Here is a 26,044-nt window from a genome sequence, read left to right on the forward strand (position 1 = left end):
CATCATGCAATCACTATCGACAGTTGCACCTAACATTTTATTTGGTACCCTTAAATAGGAGAAATTGACAAATAAAACAATCACATGTTTACAACTACCACACATCTTTAAAATTTACCATTCAGGTGAAAATAAATTAGTTCAATTTTAAACAATCATAAAAACGCGGCGCTTATGGCCTATTACACATTTACTGAAATGAGTTAAATTTTATAACTAATGTACTCTTTCATTACGACAGTGATTGTTATTACCAAAATAATTCACTGAATTTAACACATAACATATAAAATTTCATGTGAGCAAACAAGCTCGTGAGATTCAACAACTACGCTCAGAAACCGGACGTCCGTCCGTTCAGATGTTTCCAATACGGGCTCGACATGGACCCGCAGAAGGGAGCAGCAACGGTCACGAATGGGCACGAGAAAATTCCAGAAAAAATTGGGTATCTAAAACAGATTGACATCTGCCTTAAATAACTAGAAACACAATAACTCATTACAACACATCAGTAAAATTAATACATGAAATTAATTACAATATCGATCTACTGTCATTGAAGGAATTCTAGTACCAGTATCTATCGAATCCGTTTCAGGCTATTAAACACACAATAACAACTGGCCTCTCAATAACCGGTAAGAAATTAGGAACTACTGATTTCAAAATTATACACGTGTCTCTCAGACACGCTATTCGTTCAAACACAAACGTAACAGTAATGTTATTACAAGTCAGATATATATATATATATATATATATATATATATATATATATATATATGTGTGTGTGTGTGTGTGTGTGTGTGTGTGTGTGTGTGTGTGTGTGGTGTTACAAAAAGGTACGGCCAAACTTTCAGGAAACATTCCTCACACACAAAGAAAGAAAATATGTCATGTGGACATGTGTCCGGAAACGCTCACTTTCCATGTTAGAGCTCATTTTATTATTCCTCTTCAAATCACATTAATCATGGAATGGAAACACACAGCAACAGAACGTACCAGCGTGACTTCAAACTCTTTGTTACAGGAAATGTTCAAAATGTCATTCGTTAGCGAGGATACATGCATCCACCCTCCGTCGCATGGAATCCCTGATGCGCTGATGCAGCCCTGGAGAATGGCGTATTGTATCACAGCCGTCCACTATACGAGCACGAAGAGCCTCTACATTTGGTACCGGGGTTGCGTAGACAAGAGCTTTCAAATGCCCCCATAAATGATAGTCAAGAGGGTTGAGGTCAGGAGAGCGTGGAGGCCATGGAATTCGTCCGTCTCTACCAATCCATCGGCCACCGAATCTGTTGTTGAGAAGCGTACGAACACTTCGACTGAAATGTGCAGGAGCTCCATCGTGCATGAACCACATGTTCTATCGTACTTGTAAAGGCACATGTTCTAGCAGCACAGGTAGAGTATCCCGTATGAAATCATGAAAACGTGCTCCATTGAGCGTAGGTGGAAGAACATGGGGCCCAATCAAGACATCACCAACAATGCCTGCCCAAACGTTCACAGAAAATCTGTTTTGATGACGTGATTGCACAATTGCGTGCGAATTCTCGTCAGCCCACACATGCTGATTGTGAAAATTTACAATTTGATCACGTTGGAATGAAGCCTCATCCGTAAAGAGAACATTTGCACTGAAATGAGGATTGACACATTGTTGGATGAACCATTCGCAGAAGTGTAGTCGTGGAGGCCAATCAGCTGCTGACAGTGCCTGCACACGCTGTACATGGTACGGGAACAACTGGTTCTCCCGTAGCACTCTCCATACAGTGACGTGGTCAACGTTACCTTGTACAGCAGCAACTTCTCTGACGCTGACATTAGGGTTATCGTCAACTGCACGAAGAATTGCCTCGTCCATTGCAGGTGTCCTCGTCGTTCTAGGTCTTCCCCAGTCGCGAGTCATTGGCTGGAATGTTCCGTGCTCCCTAAGACGCCGATCAATTGCTTCGAACGTCTTCCTGTCGGGACACCTTCGTTCTGGAAATCTGTCTCGATACAAACGTACCGCGTCACGGCTATTGCCCCGTGCTAATCTCTAATCCATACATCAAATGGGCATCTGCCAACTCCACATTTGTAAACATTGCACTGACTGCAACACCTCGTTCGTGATGAACACTAACCTGTTGATGCTACGTACTGATGTGCTTGATGCTAGTACTGTAGAGCAATGAGTCGCATGTCAACACAAGCACCGAAGTCAACATTACCTTCCTTCAATTGGGCCAACTGGCGGTGAATCGAGGAAGTACAGAACATACTGACGAAACTAAAATGAGCTCTAACATGGAAATTAAGCGTTTCCGGACACATGTCCACATAACATCTTTTCTTTATTTGTGTGTGAGGAATGTTTCCTGAAAGTTTGGCCGTACCTTTTTGTAACACCCTATATATATATATATATATATATATATATATATATATATATATATATATATATATATATATATCGACTGGCCATCTTCACTCCGTCGTGTGATATAAATACAATAACCAGGCGGTACTTAAACGAGGACCAGCATACTATTTTATGATCCCACCACAAACACCTTAAAACATACGTATTAAACCAATTAAAATCAAAACATTGTAGGCCAGAGTCAGTAGGAGTAGCGACGGCCGCCCAAGAAAATAGTCAACCGCACAGAGCCCAGTAGTGGATTCCGACCACAATTTACAGGACACGCAAGGCCCTTACCCTCTTGCTTGTTCGACGAAGCCAGCCGCCGCAGATCCCGATGCCAGGAGACATGAAGCAAGCGGAAAACAACACCAACGGCTTTCCAGTAACGTCTCTTTCCACGCCGGCGATATTTGCCACGGCGCCGTCACACGGGTAAACAGCCCCTTCTGGACGTGCCCTGCTTGCTGGCTAACACCAGACTTTAGCTGTCCGCCACAGTTCCCAAAACGCCGTTACTGCTCGGCGTCCAAAAGCAAAATCACTCCCCCTCCCTCAGCTCTTCCTGAGCTTTTCCTCTCGCTCCCGATCGGCCCGGTAGGTGGCGCCAGCGCGCGCTCTGCGCACACCGCCGGAAAGTGACCCATACCGGTGGCGGGAATAGCGATGATGAGTAACACGGCTCAATAATATTCCCTCCCTACCGGCCCTGTATTTATCCATTTCGAGAAGACCGGAAGCTGTTTTGGATGAGAGCAGTTTTACTGCCTCGTGTTAGGCATCGTAACGTGTTGCGTTTTTGGTATTGCCATATTTTTCTCCACCCTCTGTCGGTAAAATGACGCAAGTTTGTGTCAAATTTTGTTGTTGTTTTACAACATCTACGATATTGTCTTGCGTGATACGCTTGACAAGCACATTACACTACAAAAACATACGTTAAATTTATGTATCTACTACACTCGTGCAATAGATGAGCAGATTTTTTAGCAGTGGACACATGTGCTGGTTGGTACAAGGGAACTTCTGGATGTCAACGTTCCATGGCTTAGCACTGCTAAGTAACTAAGGTCAAGACCAGGAGGCAGTGCACGTCACCCCGTCATGCATGCCCACAGAACTCACTTTACAGCCCAGCCGACCGCCGTGGGTGCTGGAAGTCGTGTGTCATGTCACCACTGAAGACAGCCGGCAGAAATCGTAAACGTCAGTAGCAACTCCGCCACAGCACCCAGCCGGTCAGAGATGACGCACTCCGACCACTGCTGGAAACTATACTAGAGCGTCTTTCCTTCTAGTATGACACGGTGCTTCGCGTTCAGTCATACGTATTGTAAATTCACGAATCTCCAGCAGGCCTCTGTTCAAAGAGGTGCTGCTTCTTACGCTGGCATCATAGAGCATCTACACGCTCACGAGATTTACGGTTGGTTGAAAAGTCGTCTAGCAGAATGAGCAGTATCCGTTCTGTAAACACAAGACTGAGGAATGATCTCGATATTTCGGAAACGTTCTTAACTACTGGTTTTGAAAGTGTGCAACCTGCGAATGTTTTTTCAATAGGTTTGCATGAGAGTGGAAAGATGTCAAGGACAAACCAAAGCTATTAAAACAAAAGTCGAAAGTATCTCCCCTTCATGAAAATATCCCTCGCTCGTCTTAGGGATATGTTTGATGCACTTTTGTAGTACGTATTTCATGCTTTATGATACGAAGGTTGTCTAGAAAGTAAGTTCCGATCGGTCGCGAAATGGAAACCACAGTGAAAACCAGAAACATTTTATTTGCAACAGTTAGGTACACCTTCCAGCTACTACTCTACATAGTCGCCGCTCGAACTTCGAGTTTTGTCTTAGTGTTGTCTCAACTTTCCAATATCCTCGTCATAGAAAGCAGCCGCCTGTGCTTTCGGCCAGTTATCTGCTCTGGTCTGCAGCTCGTTGTCTGTACAAAATTTTGTCTTCACAGCCAGCGCTTCTTGTGAGCAGAGATGAGACTCAGGAGGAGCCAATTACGGACTGTATCCTGGGTGATCAAACACTACTGCAGGAGTGTCTTCATTGCCCCTGCAGTGTGATCCCGAGAATTGGCATGAAGAAGGAACTGCTCGACAGTTGTGTTATGTGGGCTGCATACAACGGGCGACATCTCTAACCAGGCCCTTGTACTTGGCGGGACATGCTATTCTCTACGCATCTTTACGTGCTCACTGTTCACTCAAAACTGAAAAGAGCGACGCGACACGATCGTCGGGCATACTAGAGACTGTGCGAAGCTTTACCGGATTTTCCCAGTGGTTTCCATTTCGCGACCGATCGGAACTTACTTTCCAGACAACCCTCGTATATCCCATCCCCCCCCCCCCCAGATCAGTGGAGGAGGGGTATAGCATCCCCTAAAAAAGTACACCAGCCACTCTGTCCATATCGTCTCAGCTTCTAACATTACACAGCGCCGAGTTTTATGACTTTCCCACCGATCGCACAAAACCTCAGCTTACAGCAGTCTCTCTTAAATGGCTTTCTCCACTACTTTCCGCCAACTGGCCACCTTCGTGGCCCAGGTAAAATTTTTTTGCGAAGCGGAAGGAGGAGAGAAGGCTTCTCTTTGTTTTTTTTATTTGTTTGTTTGTTTTGCGCATTACTAGAACCTCACATCGAACAGAGATAGTCCATTGTGTATGTTATATCCTTACAAAAAAACTGCGTTCAATAAGTAATAAAAGTTATTTGTTCGCAAAACGTCTGTGATCTTGTGCAACCAAAGCAATTACTTTTGATGCAACTGTACCTTCACAAGACTCTATGTTCTACATGAATGAAGATAGAAACTTGGGGTGAATTTTAACTTATACATCAATGCTGAAAGTTTACCTTCGTGCCTGGAGACGCTAGGTCGCTCTCTCTTTTATTACCCAATGCACATCGAACCCAAATAGCGATAACACAGTAAAAAAATATGTTTTGCATTCTCTCTTTCAATGCCTGCAATTCAGTCACGAGGAGGTGCTGAAAACTAACGGCTCCGAATTCTTAATGTGAAAACTCTTAAGGATTTTGAAACAAAACAAACGGTGTTAATATTTTACAACTTTATTCTTCATATCTATATATTTGCAGACCTCCGCCGCTAGTGGGTTCCAAATTGCAGCGTGTAACATGACGGTGTATAATGGAACTATGCTAGTGCGTGAGAAACATCAAGCTATATACTCCAGTTTCGAATTCTAAGAGGTCATTTACACACAGAGCGCGCTCTCCTTCGGCATTACAATGCCAGACGGCACAAGAGCGCTTCGTCATCTGCAACAATCCGACACCTTGGTTTCACTGTCATCGATCACCATCCTCCATCCTGTCTCGACTTGGCTCCATCCGATTTTCATCTTTTTCTAAAACTTATATATGACCTCACTTTGAGAGTGATGAAGCTGTGCAAGCGCATGTGATGTTGTGGCTCCGTCAAGAAGCTCAAACATTCTACAGTGACTGGTCTCTCGTTGGGAGAAACGTGTTCGTCGCCAGGGTGACTATGTAGAGAAATAAATGTTCAGACTCGAAGAATGCAGATGTAGAATGTTAATAAAGTTTATTTCTTTAAAAATCTTTAGGGGTTTTCACGTACAAAATTCCGAGGTTTTACTTTTCAGCATGCCCTAGTATAATCGTAATTGCACGTCTTTAATTTCATCGAGTGTACCATACGTTCACGCTACAGTTTACTCATAGGAAATAGAGGACAACTGCCACATCACGGATGTAAAATGATCCTTGACTTTTAATCTCCTTCGTTATTGACGATGGCATCCCAGATGCACGCAGCCACAATGTACGACGAGTGTTCAGTAAACAATGCAACACGTTTTTTTCTCGGCCAATTTCGGCTGATAAAATACGGAATCTGTTGTGCAACATCGTGGACCATTCCCGATTCAGCCCCTAAAATTTGATGAAGTTCCGATAGATGCCGGCGCTAGACGTACTCTTCAAAATGGCGTCTGTAACGAAAGTGCATTCCAAGCAGATACCTGTCATCGAGTTGCTTTTTGTGGTAAACCAGAGCATTGCAGATATTCATAGGCGGAAGCAGACTGTCTATGGAGAACAAAAGCATGGTGAGTCGTTGGGCGAGGCGTCTGTCGTCATGGGAACAAGGTCGCGCAGACCTGTCCGACCTCCCGCGTACCTGACGGCCGCACATAGCTGTAACTCCTACATTGTTGGAATATGCGACCACTCTCGTTCGACGTGCTCGACCGATCACAAACACTTCCCTGCACAACTGGACGTATCTTTTGGAAGTGCTGACACTCTCGTCCACCAGTTGGGGTACTCAAAGGTGTGGGCCCGCTGGGTTCCTCGTCACCTAACAAAAGACCATAAAAGCAACGAAGGAGCATCTGTGCGGAATTTCTTGTGTGTTACGAGGCTGTCCCGGATAAATTTTTGTTGGCTCCGACGTTGACTACTGGAGTAGTACTATGCGGGCATACAGGATTTTCCAGTAAGGTGGCGCAAGGACGTCGCATTGAACGGAGGGTTTGCAGCCGAAAGAGGGGGAAATAAAATAGTGTACAAGAATCCTAAATAAAACCAACCTGCAGTCGGAAAAAAAATGTTGCATTACTTATTGAGCGCCCCAAATATTGAAATGTAAGAGATTGTAGACTTCTTAAGGCTGCGTCTTATTAATGTTGGTAATGTCATTCAACATGCATGATTGATTTCGGAATACACATTCCATCATCAGATGCTTCAGGAGAATAAATCACATCTACATCGATTAATGAAATACGTCCATGGATGGACAGCCGATAACCAATGGTATACTTCTATATTACTTTACCACGTAGGTAAAATCATGTTAAGTTGCGCGAATCTTTATTGTTCGTTTTACGGCAAGTTCTCAACCCGAACTGACCGTGGAGCCTACCAGCCAAAACACAGGTCCACTGACAGTCGAACGTGCCTCACGTGGTGTATCAGAGGCGATAAGCTTCTTCTCACGACCTTATTTGGGCGGTACAGACAATGATGCATTTATCATCCAGAAGAGAAGGTATTACTGGACCATTAGTGGAATAAGCTGCGCTGTTCTTCCCTACTGTCACAAGCTGAGAGGCTGTTCCACAGCTGTCGGTAAAAAACGACACTTCCGGACAGCACAGCCGTGAGCAACGTGCTTCTGTTGGTTACGTAAACTCAGCAAGCGCGGCAGCTTTTCTGCAATATTATTGTCCAACGACAAAAAGGATGGTACCCGACAATGTCAATAGATCAAAGCAGGAAATTAAAGTGACGTACTGCAAATTAGCTTCTGTCTATAGTTCTTAGTGTGAAGTTTCTTTAGCTTTTTTCCTGACGTTTCGCCGGTATGAGTGGCTGGCATTGTCAGAGACTCACCATCCATTGCTAATGGCCATCCATTGCTAATGGCCGACTGGAGTCGAGTTCGCTGTCGGAGAGTATAAGGGGTGCGGCAGAAATAATGACTTGCTTTAAACTGCGCGCTATGGTTGAACACGGGTTACAAGATAGCTGATGTTAGTATCAGTTCATAGTACGGTTGAAAGAATTATCAGTCAATATGAGTAGCTGATCAAACGAACATTCTGCGCTCGCAATTGGAACGTTTTCCAAACATAGTGATAGTGTCGTACGAACGCAGCGATTTTTTCGGCGACGTATTGGCATTGCACACCCGTGGTCTAGGGGTAGCGTCTTTGATTCATAATCAAAACATATTCGGTCCCGGGTTCGATCCCCGCCACTGCCTAAATTTTGATAAATAATCAGCATTGGCGGCCGAAGACTTCCGGCATAAGAAGTCATCCTCATTCTGCCAACGGCCTTGTCAAAGAGGGCGGAGGAGCGGATAGGGGTTCAGGGCACTCTCTTGTCCTAGGGGTGGGAAATTGCCCCTAAAGGCGGAAGAATCAGCAGTGATCAACGACATGAGGATGCAGAAGGCAATGGAAACCACTGCATTAAAGACACGTAACGTGTATCCACAGGACATGTGGCCTGTAATTGAAGAAGTGTCATGATGATCTCTCCATTGGCAAAAGATTCCGCAATAGTCCCCCATTCTGATCTCCGGGAGGGGACTGCCAAGGGGGAGATTACCATGAGAAAAAGATTGAATAATCTACGAAAGGATAACGTTCTACGAGTCGGGGCGTGGAATGTCAGAAGCTTGAACGTGGTAGGGAAACTAGAAAATCTGAAAATGGAAATGCAAAGGCTCAATCTAGATATAGTAGGGGTCAGTGAAGTGAAGTGGAAGGAAGACAAGGATTTCTGGTCAGATGAGTATAGGGTAATATCAACAGCAGCAGAAAATGGTATAACAGGTGTAGGATTCGTTATGAATAGGAAGGTAGGGCAGAGGGTGTGTTACTGTGAACAATTCAGTGACCGGGTTGTTCTAATCAGAATCGACAGCAGACCAACACCGACAACGATAGTTTAGCTATACATGCCGACGTCGCAAGCTGAAGATGAACAGATAGAGAAAGTGTATGAGGATATTGAAAGGGTAATGCAGTATGTAAAGGGGGACGAAAATCTAATAGTCATGGGCGACTGGAATGCAGTTGTAGGGGAAGCAGTAGAAGAAAAGGTTACAGGAGAATATGGGCTTGGGACAAGGAATGAAAGAGGAGAAAAACTAATTGAGTTCTGTAATAAGTTTCAGCTCGTAATAGCGAATACCCTGTTCAAGAATCACAAGAGGAGGAGGTATACTTGAAAAAGGCCGGGAGATACGGGAAGATTTCAATTAGATTACATCATGGTCAGACAGAGATTCCGAAATCAGATACTGGATTGTAAGGCGTACCCAGGAGCAGATATAGACTCAGATCACAATATAGTAGTGATGAAGAGTAGGCTGAAGTTCAAGACATTAGTCAGGAAGAATCAATACGCAAAGAAGTGGGATACGGAAGTACTAAGGAATGACGAGATACGTTTGTAGTTCTCTAACGCTATAGATACAGCAATAAGGAACAGCGCAGTAGGCAGTACAGTTGAAGAGGAATGGACATCTCTAAAAAGGGCCATCACAGAAGTTGGGAAAGGAAAACATAGGTACAAAGAAGGTAGCTGCGAAGAAACCATGGGTAACAGAAGAAATACTTCAGTTGATTGATGAAAGGAGGCAGTACAAACATGTTCCGGGAAAATCAGGAATACAGAAATACAAGTCGCTGAGGAATGAAATAAATAGGAAGTGCAGGGAAGCTAAGACGAAATGGCTGCAGGAAAAATGTGAAGACATCGAAAAAGATATGATTGTCGGAAGGACAGACTCAGCATACAGGAAAGTCAAAACAACCTTTGGTGACATTAAAAGCAACGGTGGTAACATTAAGATTGCAACGGGAATTCCACTGTTAAATGCAAAGGAGAGAGCAGATAGGTGGAAAGAATACATTGAAAGCCTCTATGAGGGTAAAGATTTGTCTGATGTGATAGAAGAAGAAACAGGAGTCGATTTAGAAGAGATAGGGGATCCAGTATTAGAATCGGAATTTAAAAGAGCTTTGGAGGACTTACGGTCAAATAAGGCAGAAGGAATAGATAACATTCCATCAGAATTTCTAAAATCATTGAGGGAAGTGGCAACAAAACGACTATTCACGTTGGTGTGTAGAATGTATGAGTCTGGCGATATACCATCTGACTTTCGGAAAAGCATCATCCACACAATTCCGAAGACGGCAAGAGCTGACAAGTGCGAGAATTATCGCACAATCAGCTTAACAGCCCATGCATCGAAGCTGCTTACAAGAATAATATACAGAAGAATGGAAAAGAAAATTGAGAATGCGCTAGGTGACGATCAGTTTGGCTTTAGGAAAAGTAAAGGGACGAGAGAGGCAATTCTGACGTTACGGCTAATAATGGAAGCAAGGCTAAAGAAAAATTAAGACACTTTCATAGGATTTGTCGACCTGGAAAAAGCGTTCGACAATATAAAATGGTGCAAGCTGTTCGAGATTCTGAAAAAAGTAGGGGTAAGCTATAGGGAGAGACGTGTCATATACAATATGTACAACAACCAAGAGGGAATAATAAGAGTAGACGATCAAGAACGAAGTGCTCGTATTAAGAAGGGTGTAAGACAAGGCTGTAGCCTTTCGACCCTACTCTTCAATCTGTACATCGAGGACGCAATGATGGAAATAAAAGAAAGGTTCAGGAGTGGAATTAAAATACAAGGTAAAAGGATATCAATGATACGATTCGCTGATGACATTGCTATCCTGAGTGAAAGTGAAGAAGAATTAAATGATCTGCTGAACGGAATGAACAGTCTAATGAGTACACAGTATGGTTTAAGAATAAATCGGAGAAAGACGAAGGTATTGAGAAGTAGTAGAAATGAGAACAGCGAGAACCTTAACATCAGGATTGATGGTCACGAAGTCAATGAAGTTAAGGAATTCTGCTACCTAGGCAGTAAAATAACCAATGACGGACGGAGCAAGGAGGACATCAAAAGCAGACTCGCTATGGCAAAAAAGGCATTTCTGGCCAAGAGAAGTCTACTAATATCAAATACCGGCCTTAATTTGAGGAAGAAATTTCTGAGGATGTACGTCTGGAGTACAGCACTGTATGGTAGTGAAACATGGACTGTGGGAAAACCGCAACAGAAGAGAATCGAAGCATTTGAGATGTGGTGCTATAGACGAATGTTGAAAATTAGGTGGACTGATAAGGTAAGGAATGAGGAGGTTCTACGCAGAATCGGAGAGGAAAGGAATATGTGGAAAACACTGATAAGGAGAAGGGACAGGATGATAGGACATCTGCTAAGACATGAGGGAATGACTTCCATGGTACTAGAGGGAGCTGTAGAGGGCAAAAACTGTAGAGGAAGACAGAGATTGGAATACGTCAAGCAAATAATTGAGGACGTAGGTTGCAAGTGCTACTCTGAGATGAAGAGGTTAGCACAGGAAAGGAATTCGTGGCGGGCCGCATCAAACCAGTCAGTAGACTGATGACCAAAAAAAAAAAAAAAATTGACATTGGTCGTAATCACAAAGTTCCGACCCAAAAGTCGATTGCGAGATGGATTCAGCATTTCAGGATAACAGCATATGCAACACATAAATCGTCATGCGGTAGATCACGAACTGTTTGCACCCTGGACAGCATTGCAACATTAACAGCCGCTCGTCAGCCAAGTCCAGCTCTTCTGGTTCGTCGGCGTTTACAAGTCCTTAATATCTCGGACAGACGTCAACAACGGATGCCGCAAGTGGTATTTCTTTTTTCATCCTTATAAGCTCCAAGTGGTGCAACAATTATTGCCCAGAAGTCAGCGAGCGCGTTACAAGTTCGATACACAGCGTCTGCAGATGATCAACACTCAGTCACATTTTCTCAACTATTTCATGATGCCTGACCCATTTTTATTTATCGGGCATTGTGAACAAACAAAACCTTACGTACTGGGCACCCACTAATCCTCATCAAATGCGCGAAAGAACATTTCGTAGTTCAAAAATTAAAATGCCACCACAGGTTATTAATGGTCCGCATACTTTTGAGATTGGTGCAGATGGCACTGCTACAGCACGATCAGATCAATAGATTCCTATGTTGCGACAGTTCATAATGCAGGAAATGCATGATAAGAATATCCATATGCAGACGCTATAGTTCCAACAGGACGAGGCAGCCGTTCAGACTGACAGAACTTCGACGACAGCCTTCCGCATAATGTTTCAATAGGGTCTTCTTTCCCGGTTTGATGATGTCAGCTGGACACCCCGATCGCCGATTTATAGGTCTATGACTTTTTTCTGTAGAGATTTCCGATATGTACGCCAACAGGTCACCAACTAATGAGGACCTGAAAAACAACATTCACGTCAAACTCGACGCCACAACAGGCGACACTCTTCGCAGGCTAATGGCGAGAGTATGTGTGTCCCTGCCGATACATGTATCGTCAACAATGATGGATACATAAAAGACACAATTTGTAAAAAGCGACGTATCTAATTAACTACTATGCCATGTCTCCGCAATATCCTTTCTTTCAGGAGTGCTAGTTCTGCAGGTTCGCAGGAGAGCTTCTGTAAAGTTTGGAAGGTAGGAGACGAGGTACTGGCAGAAGTGAAGCTGTGAGGACGGGGCGTGAGTCGTGCCTGGGTAGCTCAGTCGGTAGAGCTCTTGCCCGCGAAAGGCAAAGGTGCCGAGTTCGAGTCTCGGTCCGGCACACAGTTTTAATCTGCCAGGAAGTAACTAATATGAAGTGTTCTTTCGAACAGTGCACACTAACAGTGTGTAGCTGTGTGTAATTGCCGTCAAATAAAATGTTTAAAACAGGTCATCGTCTCTGCTGGCCGGCCGGAGTGGCCGTGCGGTTCTAGGCGCTACAGTCTGGAACCGAGCGACCGCTACGGTCGCAGGTTCGAATCCTGCCTCGGGCATGGATTTGTGTGAGGTCCTTAGGTTAGTTAGGTTTAATTAGTTCTAAGTTCTAGGCGACTGATGACCTCAGAAGTTAAGTCACATAGTGCTCAGAGCCATTTGAAGCCATTTGTCTCTACTGCACACTGTGTTTAACCATCGCTCCAACGTCTCAGACCTTTTTCCTGTTCATCGCCGCTGTGGTTCTCTCCCTTTGCTACGAGCAACGGTCATTCTGTGCAGCAGGGGACTGCAAGGTCCGTTTACGTTAAGGTTTACTTCTTTCCTGTAAACCTGTTGTGTTGGTGCATATCTATGGCTTCCCTGAGGAAGCGAATACGGTTGCTGTTCTCCACAGCTACAACCTCGTGGTCGACGAATTTTTCTGTGAGCTCGGTCTTACACAACGTAAGCTCTGATGTCTCCACCTGTTCGTGTGGATCGACCGTGCAGTCATAGATCTAATTTAATGCATAAGTCGTACCTCTTTGCCGCCGATCAACGTGTCTGGCGCCTTGTGTATCTGTGGCTGCATCCGCAATGCAGCGGTTCGCGGGCTTAAAGGGACGGAGCAAGTGCTGGAGCGAAAGTCAAAGACTTTGTTTTGAGACTATTGCAGGTGTTATGCAGCGATCCAGACTCAGTGAGAAGAGTCATCATCCACCTCTCGATTTTATTCGTAGAATAGACCTCTATCTGTATGTAACCAACGTCATTCAAAAGATCGAAAGTAATCTTGACTTTACAACTGTAGCGTTGCCCTTGTCGGCTGTCAGAAGTACAGTTTCCTTGTCCTCCTACAGATTTCTCGATGCATAAAATAGAAGCAACAACTCGACGAAACACCCGGAAGTACACCATTAATCAGTCTCACCGAGAAAACCCGAGAGGCCGCATCACCATCAAGGTGTTCATCGAAATCCCGATTCCACTTAAAATAGTATGTTGTAAAAAATGCATGAAAGGCTTTCTGATGTCCTGTAGGAAAATGGAAACAGTACGTTATAGATCATCATTAAGTGGCACTTTGGCAAACAAAGAAACAGCATCAAAGTTGATCATGATGTCGTTTGATTCCAGTTGTAGCTCCTTCCGCCTCTTGTGACATGTTCCGAGTCCTTTATGTATGAGTCAGTCTTTGCCACTTGTAGGTAAAGCAGAGCAGTCAAGTGTTTCGCCAGGTTATACATCGGTGAACTAGAAACATCTGCTATTGAACTTAATAGCACATCATCTTCATAGATTTTGGTAACACATACAGCAGAGATGGTAGGGCTTCCGTTCCTCTGTACGTCCGCAGAGAAGGAAGTCGCCTTGGCTAGCCGATTCGTATTCCGTGTCATCCGCTGCGTCGGATCTATGCTTACTTTCCGGTACGTTGTCGGATATGATAGGTCATAATCTTCGGTTTTCATTACAATGGCCGCATTTCCGTTGTGGGCAGATAGTATCCAAATGCTCTTGTAGGTGTTACGGGTCTTGATAGCTTGTAAGTTCTATTTTCGCTTTACAAGCTGGTAGTTTTGCTAGGTCCAGTGTCGTGGAGGTTTCACAGCATATTTTCTCGTTTTCTTTCTCAAGAAAAGGTTCGGAAAGGCACTTAAGCCTTAGAAACGATATCCCCTGCAGGTAATGGACTGCGGATGATATAAAAATTCCCTCCTTTTCGAAGTACACATAGTTCCTCTTACGTCAGCCGTCATTTGTTTAGGTTGCCCAACGTGTGTGACATATTGGGAATCGACTTCTCATCTTTTCGCATCACTCGAAGTTTTCTTTTGTCACTCGATGCTGCTTTCGAATTCGTTCAGCATCCTGTTGTGAGTGATACCGTCGATTTTAATCCAGCCGCCTCGATGCATGCAGTTGCTGAATTGATAGAAAATGTCCAAAAGTTGTTCATCAGTTCTTGCCAAATCTCTCTGTACTGCATGAATTCGCTCACAAAAAGAGCTCGTTCCATACTGCCGTAGAAACGGTGCGCCTTGGCGGTGGTGAATAGGTGTTTCATTTTAGAACTTTTGGTGTGATCTCTTCATCCAGCTCCGCGACAAAAAAAAAAAAAAAAAAAAAAAAAAAAAAAAAAAAAAAAAAAAAAAAAATGTCGAGAGGGAACAACAAACGTGCTTTTGTTCGTCGTTGGTCAAGGAGTCGCTATAACCTTGAAATCTCCTCGCCGAAAAAGCGTAGCAAAAAAATGTTAGGGGTTTAGTGGCCATTTGTTGTTTGTTACCTGTTGGCTTCTGTCTCGGGATCTTCGGCCGATGTTCGTTTAAGAATTTTCCTCACGTCTCGCCAGCACTGGTGGCTGGGATTGTCAGAGTTTCATACTCCGTTGCTGGTGTCAGACGGGAGTTGACTTACTGTTATTACATTTAACGGCCTTCTGTGAGAAGATTTTCCCTAAGGCCTCGCCTTGACGTCACCTTAAGAGGGGGGGATATCTGTTAAACTTTGCTTTTAGTTGTGTGTTGTGTTGGTATAGTTGTGTTACGTATTCTTGTTAGTAATCGAGTAGGAATTTGTGTTTTCTGTACTTAGTTTGTGCGGTTTCGTACTGTTTTAGATTTTTGATGAGATCGTTATGTTACTCCCTAGCAATTTCGTAGTAATTGCTCGCCAGATTTAAGAATGTAGTACTCTGAGTTTTGATGTCAGTGACAGTATGTACGTTCAGTGTTGGGAATCGCTGGGACAGGACAAGAGTCGAGCTCGCGGCTGAAGGTTATATGTACTTCTCACGCCAATGAGTGAGGGCTTTTCCCTGTTCATCACCGCTGTCATCCTCCGCTTGTTACCTGCAACGATCGTTTGCTACAACACGGGAATCCAGCATCCGTTTACCTCGAGGCTCTCATCCATCGTGTTGCAACTGTTCTCATGTTTGTGATTTACTAGGGTTTTCGTGAATAAGCCTGTCTTTACGAAGCATACATCAACCACAGCACCTCGGACACGAGATAAAACACATGGAATCCGTTCTGAGAAGGAATGGGTATTCCACCAATGCGTAATAAGTGTCACGAAACCTAACACTCGCCAACACATTGGGAAAAGAATTGTCAGATACGCCCTTTCTACCATACATTCGTGGCGTCATGGACATAATCTGCCGTATATTGCACAGTCATTGAGTAGAGACCATTTACAAAGTTACTAAGCGACGAAGAAGATCAGAGAGTGTCTCAGATCAGCAAAGGACAAAAAGAACCACTTGCAGTGTCGGAAATATACAGCATACCGTGTATATGTGGAAAAGTTTATGTTGGAATGGCTGGACCATCCGTCAATAGCGGGATCACTGCACACAAACCGTATTGCTAGTTGGGAGAAGAGGAGAACTCGTTCTTGGCGGAGAACATGCAGTGAGAGACATACCACACAATTAAATTCGCTGACGCAAAGATTCTCGCTGTGGACAACAGCTACCACAACAGCTTGTTCATGGTAGCCTTAGAAATTCATAAACGTGAGAACAGTTACAACAAAAAGGAAGAAAACATCAAAGTGAACGGTTCTTGGATTCGCGAGCTGTAGCGAACGACCGTTGCGGGTAGCAGCGGGAGAAGCAAAGCGGTAATGCCAGGAAAAAGCCCTGAAATATTGACACAGGTGCAACTCCAGTCCACTGTCAGCTGTGAAATGTGTACCTTTGACAATGCCAGCCACGTGTACTGGTGAAAAGTCAGGAAAATCGTTAAACAAACGTCAGCCGAAGATCCCGAGACAGAAGTCCTAAAGTCACAATTGTTTTGTACGTGCACACAGTCCAAGGCTTTTGGAATGGGTCTGTTCACAGCCGTGACTATCTCAATCCAGCATCTGGACACGACTTTCCCACAAGTACCGAAAACTGGTAAATTGCGGGACGGTAATATCCCGAAGCTCACGATACGGGGAACCGGAGAGCAGGTAATTAGTGGGCTGTTATACGCCTCTGTGAAGTCGGCGTCTCGTCAGCAGTGCTGCCATTATGCCGTACCACTGGAAGACGAAGCTCATCAGCTCTCTTGGTTTTTTGTTGCAACCACCACAGTTCGTGTTGGTCGAGAGGTACTTCCTTCTAGCAGAACCTATTACGTTTTGATCATAACTCTTGAACTGCGTCCATTTTAGCGACATTCCTGTACAATTATCAGGGCTCGCGTTAGCTGCCAGAGAATTTTGTACAGTATAAACCAGTGCTAACAACAATGTTAAATTTTACTTCGACACACGCTGACGCCACAAAGATGCCAAGCTCCATTGTCTTACGACAGTTACAGTAAAAAAGGCTAATGGCACACGAAAAAGTGTTACTCTATTGCAGAGAGGCCAGAATTGTTGTGAATCATGTCAGGTTTGTAGCCGGATCTTCAAGTCAAATTGACACAAGTCAGTTCGAAGAGACTCAGTAACAGCAAAGTCTCACCTGAAGGTGATTGCCATGCGGACTGTAGAAATGTTTGGTCAACATGACTGGAAGATCCGGCCTCAAATCCGAGAAGAATATCACAAGTTACTCCACCGGGAAAGCATACGTAGTGACAGGTCATAACTGTTTCTCCGTTGGGACGTTATGGTCAAACGAAACGATATCATTAATGAAAAATTGCCTTGCAGACTAATAAAGCAAATTGGAGGTGCCAACAAAGATGAAATTATTTCTCATGGTGCTATTCCTTTCTTAAGTGGTAATCTCACTCAGCCGGCCGGAGTGGCCGATTTGTTCTAGGTGCTTCAGTCTGGAACCGCGCGACCGCTACGGCCGTAGGTTTGAAACCTGCCTCGGACATGGATGTGTGTGACGTCCTTAGGTTTAAGTAGTTCTAAGTTATAGGGAACTGATGACCTCCGACGGTAATTCCCATATAGTGTTCAGAGCCATTTGAGTTTGAATCTCACTCAGTTTGATTCGTAGTATGCTTTCGATGAGTGCAGTGTCGATAGAAATATCCTCGCTGCAGTTACAGCTCCGTTTCGACAACCTAGGACTTCGATTCAGCACGTCACACCTCTATGGTAAAAGCTAGTCTACTGTAGTAGAGTCCAGTCGGCGTCTTTCGATTCTCGGCACACCAAAGCTCATGGGCCCAACCAACCAACAGTTCACAATAATGAGGCTCACATCTTCCTCCACAGTACACTGTGATGATTCATGAAACAGAATGCGTATCGACGAATAACTAGGGTATCAGAAACTGCCTGTTGCATACTTTCGTCAATTGGGTGGTTTATTTTAGTAATAAAGAAACTTCAGCAGCTGGAAGTCGAATGACTGCCTTATTATTTTTGTGTAAGACCTGACAGGTAATTACAGAGCGAGATGGCGCAATGGTCAGCACAATGGACTCGCATTCGAGAGAACGACGGTTCAAACCCGCCTCCGGCCATCGTGATTTAGGTTTTTCGTGACTTCCCTAAATCGCTTCAGGCAAATGCCAGGATGGTTTCTTTGAAAGGGCACGGTCGACTTCCTTCCCCACCTTTCCCTAATTCGACAGGACCGGCGACCTCGTTGTTTGGTCCCTTCCCCCAAATCAACTAATCAATAGTTAATTAAGGATACGTACGATCGGTAATACTTTACGGCAATTTTTTTGTGTCGATCACAATATAAAGCAGTTTCATACCATCTTTATAGCATAGTCCCTAATGCAACTGGTATCGTTAAGCACATTGTGAGACGTAACCAATAATGGTGCTGTCGATCGCGTTGGCAGTACATTGGGCACGTTTGAGCGCCTTAGAAATTTTCTGTTTCCAGTGCACCACTATTTGTATCTCCTCACAATCTACTTTATGAAACCAATTGCATTAAGTGCTATGATATGAAGATGGTTGATCAACAACTGAAAGTGGTTATCATTACTTGACTCAGACGAAGATGACGTCTCTTGTGTAATAAAGCACATTTTTATTTAACACTTTCCAGTCATGAAAAATTAGTTATATGGTGTTACACCATTTACGTTAATCAGTAAAATTGTGATGAACTACTGACGACGCCAGTAATAGTAGCTTGTCCTCATTTAAATACACAAAAATCCGATGTGGGAAAGCGTAGACGTTTCGCAGTACTGTGCACACTTTATGTGCGACAAGGTTAGCTGCAAGTCCATTTAGACTGGCAGTATCATTATGTTTATATCAGAGAAAGGTTCAGATAGTTAAAACAGCTCTGAGCACTATGGGACTTAACTTCTGAGGTCATCAGTCCCCTAGAACTTAGAACTACCTAAACCTAGCTAACCTAAGGACATCACACACATCCATGCCAGAGGCAGGATTCGAAGCTGCGACCGTAGCGGTCACGCGGTTCCAGACTGTAGCGCCTAGAACCGTCAGAGAAAGGTATCAGCAGAGATAGCTATTAGGTCCGCTCCGGTTTTGTTTCAAGTGAAGTGCTATAGCGGTTCGCCTTCTACCCGAGGAGGTAATCACTGCACTGTCTGGCAGGTTGCGACAAGAATATAAACACGGCATATGTTAGGCTAGTATTGTCCTTTCAGTTGTTTCCTACTGCTACCACAGCTATATTATACCATAAAAGTGTCTTCCGGCAGTTCAGTCGCAGGCAATATTTACGACTTAGGTACTTAAATGATACTACTGCTGAAGGGGGTATGAGAATGGTTTTTTTCTACATAACATCGTAAGAGTGAGTGAAGTTACGTAACGCACTGTCTGGCAAACAACAGTCAACAATCAACAAAACAGTATCCGTCGATCTAGCTTTATGAGCACCTGAAAATTAATAGCGTACAGAGAAACGTCGCTCATTTTCTGTTTCCATTCGATCGGTGTTCGTTATTGATTTCCAATAGACCCTTGGTGACTGGATCGTGAAGTGATCGTAAAAATTTCATGGCGCCCACCAAACGTGGAACACTGTGGCAACTTAATGCAAAGAACGATGAGGGATATTTTGCACTGACTCTGATAGACATGCTATGACAAGCAAGTATATTTTAACTGAATGTGAGGAAACGACATTATAACTCCGGGAACTATTCAACCTCAAAAGTACAAGATTTACGTTCACAACCAGCAACAGAAACATCATATTCACGTTTCAGAGTTCTTGAGTATGTGAAAACGATTTTGTGCTTCATGGGAGCAGAATGTCCTAGAATTTACAGTGCGAGGAAGTGAAAAGGTAACGTACGATTCCATAAACTTAAAAACCCAAAACATTATGATCACTGCCAACCGCGACGTCGGATGTCGCCTGGTGGCGTTGTGGGCATGGGACACGGTGACAGAAGGCAGATTATTATTACACAGAAGCTGTGAACGAGTATCTCTAAGCGGCAAAGCTGGTCGAATGTCCACGTGCTACTGTCGTTAGCATCTACTGAAAGAGGTAGAAGGACAGCGAAACTGTTACTAAGCACTAAATGGTTGGACGTCCACGACTCTTCACAGAACGTGGGGTTTGGAGGCTTGTCTGCTCTGTAAAGTAGGGTAGATGGTGATCTGTGACATCTCTGCCGAAAGAGCACAACACTGGTACACGGTGTTTCGAAGCACACCGTTCATCATACATTATACAACATGGAGCTCCGCATACTACACCTGCGTGTTCACATGTTGACTCAGCGACATCGTCAGTTACCATTGCAGTGGGTACGGAGCGTCGCGATTCGACCGTCGATCAATGGAACTCTTCGAGTGAATCACGTTTTTTCTGCGCTAGATCGATAGTCGTCACCACAATTGCCGTCGTCGAAGTGAGCTCTGTATGCGCAGAACAGGGCATCAGTGATCATAAGGCCGTTGCAGCATCCCAGAATATGGAAGTAAATATGGAAAAGGGAGGAAGATTTATCTGTTTAGGAAGAGTAATAGGAGGCAGATTTCAGACTACCTAACAGATCAACACGAAGATTTCTGTTCCGATACTGAAAATGTTGAGTGTTTATGGAAAAAGTTCAAGGCAATCGTAAAATGCGTTTTAGACAGGTACGTGCCGAGTAAAACTGTGAGGGACGGGGAAAACCCACCGTGGTTCAACAACAAATTTAGGAAACTAATGCGAAAGCAAAGAGAGATTCACTTCAAGTTTAAACGCAGCCAAAACCTCTCAGACAAACAGAAGCTAAACGTTGTCAAAGTTAACGTAAGGAGGGCTATGCATGAAGGATTCAGTGAATTAGAAAGTAAAATTCTATGTACCGACTTGACAGAAAATCCTAGGAAGTTCTGGTCTTACGTTAAATCAGTAAGTGGCTCGAAACAGCATATCCAGACACTCCGGGATGATGATGGCATTGAAACACAGGATGACACGCGTAAAGCTGAAATACTAAACACCTTTTTCCAAAGCTGTTTCACAGAGGAAGACCGCACTGCAGTTCATTCTCTAAATCCTCGCACGAACGAAAAAATGTCTGACATCGAAATAAGTGTCCAAGGAATAGAAAAGCAACTGAAATCACTCAACAGAAGAAAGTCCACTGGATCTGATGGGATTCCAATTCGATTCTACACAGAGTATGCGAAAGAGCTTGCCCCCCTTCTAACAGCCGTGTACCGCAAGTCTCTAGAGGAACGGAAGGTTCCAAATGATTGGAAAAAGAGCACAGGTAGCCCTAGTTTTCAAGAAATGTCGTTGAGCAGATGGGCAAAACTATATGCCTATATGTCTGACATCGATCTGTTGTAGAATTTTAGAACATGTTTTTTGCTCGCGTATCATGTCATTTCTGGAAACCCGGAACCTAGTATGTAGGAATCAACATGGATTCCGGGAACAGCGACCGTGTGAGACCCAACTCGCTGTATTTGTTCATGAGACCCAGTAAATATTAGATACAGGCTCCCAGGTAGATGATATTTTCCTTGACTTCCGGAAGGCGTTTGAAACAGTTCCGCAGTGTCGCCTGATAAACAAAGTAAGATCCTACGGAATATCAGACCAGCTGTGTGGCTGGATTGAAGAGTTTTTAACAAACAGAACACAGAATGTTGTTCTCAATGGAGAGACGTCTACAGACGTTAAAGTAACCTCTGGCGTGCCACAGGGGAGTGTTATGGGACCATTGCTTTTCACTATATATATATATATATATATATATATATATATATATATGACCTAGTAGATAGTGTCGGAAGTTCCATGCAGCTTTTCGCGGATGATGCTGTAGTATACAGAGAAGTTGCTGCATTAGAAAATTGCAGCGAAATGCAGGAAGATCTGCAGCGGATAGGCACTTGGTGCAGGGAGTGGCAACTGACCCTTAACATAGACAAATGTAATGTATTGCGAGAACATATAGAGAAGGATCCTTTATTGTATGATTATATGATAGCGGAACAAACACTGGTAGCAGTTACTTCTGTAAAATATCTGAGTATGCATACGGAACGATTTGAAGTGGAATGAACATATAAAATTAATTGTTGGTAAGGCAGGTGCCAGGTTGAGATTCACTGGGAGAGTCCTTAGAAAATGTAGTCCATCAACAAAGGAGGTGACTTACAAAACACTCGTTCGACCTATACTTGAGTATTGCTCATCAGTGTGGGATCCGTACCAGGTCGGGTTGACAGAGGAGATAGAGAAGATCCAAAGAAGTGCGGCGCGTTTCGTCACAGGGTTATTTGGTAAGCGTGATAGCGTTACTCAGATGTTTAGCAAACTCAAGTGGCAGACTGTGCAAGAGAGGCGCTCTGCATCGCGGTGTAGCTTGCTGTCCAGGTTTCGAGAGGGTGCGTTTCTGGATGAGGTATCGAATATATTGCTTCGCCTTACTTATACCTCCCGAGGAGATCACGAATGTAAAATTAGAGAGATTCGAGGGCGCACGGAGGCTTACCGGCAGTCGTTATTCCCGCGAAACATGCTCGAGTGGAACAGGAAATAGAGGTAATGACGGTGGCACGTAAAGTGCCCTCCGCTAAACACCGTAGGGTGGCTTGCGGAGTATAAATGTAGATGTAGATGTAGATGTGGACGGCGGCTCGAAACGTGCTGCGCGGCAGGGGCGCAGCCTGGTGGGAGCTGTGTTATACTGCGGAAGATATTCTTCTGCGTTTGAATGGGACCTGTGGTAGTAATAGAAGACACTGTGACAGCTGCGAGCCACGTGCACCCTTTTATGCTTGACATCGTGCCCGACCGCGATGTCATCTTTCAGCAGTATAACTGTCCGTGTCTCGGAATCAGAACCATGTTATAGTGGTTTGACGAGCTCATTGTGAACTCACGTTGTTGTCTCGGCGACCAAATTCGCCTGATGCAAATCCTATGGAACCCATCTTGATCGCTATCGGGCGCCACCCCAGTTTACGCAAATGAGCGGCCCGTTATTTACGCGTATTATATGATCAATGCGTAGGCGTCTAATGCCACATACCTCCACAAATCTACCAACAAGCTGTCGGACCCCTGATACACAGATTTCGTCTCAAAGCTGGACAAAAAAACTATTAAGCAGGTGGTCATAATGTTTTGGCTCAGAACTGTAATCACCTCCCATTCAATTAAGTGTAGCAACCTAAGAGCTCCCACTTCACTACGCGTAAGCACGCAGCCCGGTTCCTGTGAGTGGAGTGAAGTGAACACGACTTAGCAATACTAAGCTAACCTCGGCACACAGCAACTCCACCACGAAAATTGGAATGGTCTCACCCGTTTTTTTATTCATTGTAAAATCTGCATGGCAACATTGGTCTACAGCAGACAAAAGCAATCTTCTTTCCAAATATGGTCATCTCAAAGCAAGGAACTGATCCAAAAAAGCACAGTGACTCGGATGTGATTCAGTAATGGCGAGTTCTCTTTCACACAAAGGAATCAAAGGAATACCACATGGGCAGCAACCTGTGAACTATTTCCATTCGTCGAAAGCAAACTGACTCCGCAAAGATTTATAATTAGAAGAGCGCTGAAGCAGAGAGGTTGTTTCAGTGTTCGTACCAATTAATGGAAACTGACTATAACAGACCTGTGTAAAGCATGACGAAGATAAATATCGCGATGCACTACAATTAGAGCATAATGGGTAGAAATGGAAGTGTCGAGTAAAGAGGCACCTTACATTGGTTATTTCCTAATCGTACCATAAGGCATGTGCCGTCCAATAATCGCGACGTACTTTTCTGTATTTCTAAAGTAATCTACTTTTCTCACCATCTAATGTAACTTTTAGTTACTTGTTCATAGAATACATTCACGATAAATGGTACGAAGTAAGCCGGCCACTGTGGCCGAGAAGTTCTAGGCGCTTCAGTCCGGAACCGCGCTGCTGCTACAGTCGCAGGTTCGAATCCTACCTCGGGCATGGATGTGTGTGATGTCCTTGGGTTAGTTAGGTTTAAGTAGTTCTAAGTCTAGGGGACTGATGACCTCAGATGTTAAGTCCCATAGTGTTTGGAGCCATTTGAACCATTTGTTATGAAGTAAAACCTGTCAGCAAACACACACACACACACACACACACACAAGCATATATATAGATGGTGTTTCAAAACCTTTGCAGAAATGTGTACGGTTGATAAATCACGTCATGGAGAACAAAATGTTCGCAGACGCTTCCTGGCGACGCGAGGCGTAGCTTAAAACTGGTTATGTCCCTGAGAGGCAGCAGGGAGTAGGCCTCTGTGATATTTGTATGCAATTTTAGTAGTAGATCTTCGAAAGCTCTTTTAAATTCTGATTCTAATATTGGGTTCCCTATCTCTTCTATATCGACTCCTGTTTCTACTTCTACCACGTCATCAGACAAGTCTTCTCCCTCATAGAGGCACTTTCCACCTATCCGCACTCTTCTCTCCATTTAACAGTGGAATTCCCATTGCATTCTTAATTTTGTCACTCTTGCTTTTAATTTCACCAAAGAATGTTTTGACTTGTGATTCTTGAACGGAGTATTCTGTTCGCTATTACTAGCTGAAATTTATTGTAGAATTTGCGTTTAGATCATCTAACATTTGTTCCATCTCTCCTGCACTCTCTGCCATCACAACTATGTCGTCTGCATATCTTATACACTCCATGCTGCTACCCCCTATGCAAACTCCTCTCCTTCCATGAAAACTTCCCCCAGATATATATTGAACAGTGTTGGTGATAAACAACATCCTTAATGAGACAACATCCTTGTCTTACACCTTTTGCCAGTTCAATTTCTTCACTCATCACACCTCCTATTCTTACTCTTGCTCTCTGGCTCAAATAGAAATTTCTAATTTTTAATTAGCAGTCTATCTCTCCAGTCAATTCCATGTTACCTTAGGATTTCCATCAGTTTGTCCCATCAGACACAGTCAAAGGCCTTCTCAAGATCAATGAACACAACATACACCTTCCTTTTCTTCTCCATGTACCTCTCCCCTATCACCCTCAGTAGCCCAATGGCATCTCTAGTTCCCACTCCTCGCCTGAAACCAAATTGTTCATCTCCTATTACGCAGTTTAGCTTTCCACATAGCCTTCTGTTGAGCGTCCTCAGAAAGACTTTGGCTGCATGCGATATCAGGCTCACTATTCTATGTTCCTCACACGTTTTGCTGTTCTTTTTATTTTCTATAGGTATTACGATACTTTCTGTAAAGTTTCCTGTCATGTATATTTGATGACACAATTAAGTCAACTCCCTTTTCCCTTCTCTCTCCAAGGACTTTAACAGTTCCGCAGGAATCTCATCAATTCCCATTGCCTTTCCATTTTTCATCTCCTTCATAGATTCTTCAATCTCACTAGTTAGTATTGCATTTCCATTGTCATCATCTGCAACTTTATCTTCTTCCTTTATCGCAAGGTCTTCTTCACTTGGTCGGTTGTCTGCAGCGTAAAGCCATTCTATATATTCTTCCCATCTTCTCATTATTTCTTGGGGTTCACTCACCATTTTACCGTCTGCTGCCTCTACTTCCTTTAGTCCATTGTTGTTTCTCTTTTCCCTGAATGTCAAATCCATTACTTCTTTGTACATCAAATCATATTTTCCATCTTTCTCTAATTTCTCTATCTGTTCACACTTTTCTGTCAGCCATTTCTCCTTTGCTTTTTCTGTCTCCCTTCTTAATGAATTATTTAACCTCCTGTAGTTGCGCTTCCCTTCTTCTGTGTTTACAGTTTTCCATTTCCTGGGATCATCCATCTTGGTTATCATATCTGATGTTACCCATTCTTTATTTACTTTTTTCCTCTCCTTGACTCCGAGCGTTTCCTTAGCTGCCTTTTTGATTCCATCTT

The 26,044-nt window shown here is 43.8% G+C and overlaps 1 protein-coding gene across 1 annotated transcript in view; it reads left to right on the forward strand.

Annotated features, from left to right (window-relative positions):
* Positions 1 to 26,044, forward strand: part of LOC126188476 (peroxidase-like) — a 181,742-nt gene that overhangs the window by 21,663 nt on the left and 134,035 nt on the right. The gene's annotated exons all lie outside the window — the stretch shown is intronic.

The sequence above is a fragment of the Schistocerca cancellata genome, chromosome 1, assembly GCF_023864275.1.
Source record: "Schistocerca cancellata isolate TAMUIC-IGC-003103 chromosome 1, iqSchCanc2.1, whole genome shotgun sequence".
NCBI classification, from domain to species: Eukaryota; Metazoa; Arthropoda; class Insecta; order Orthoptera; family Acrididae; genus Schistocerca; species Schistocerca cancellata.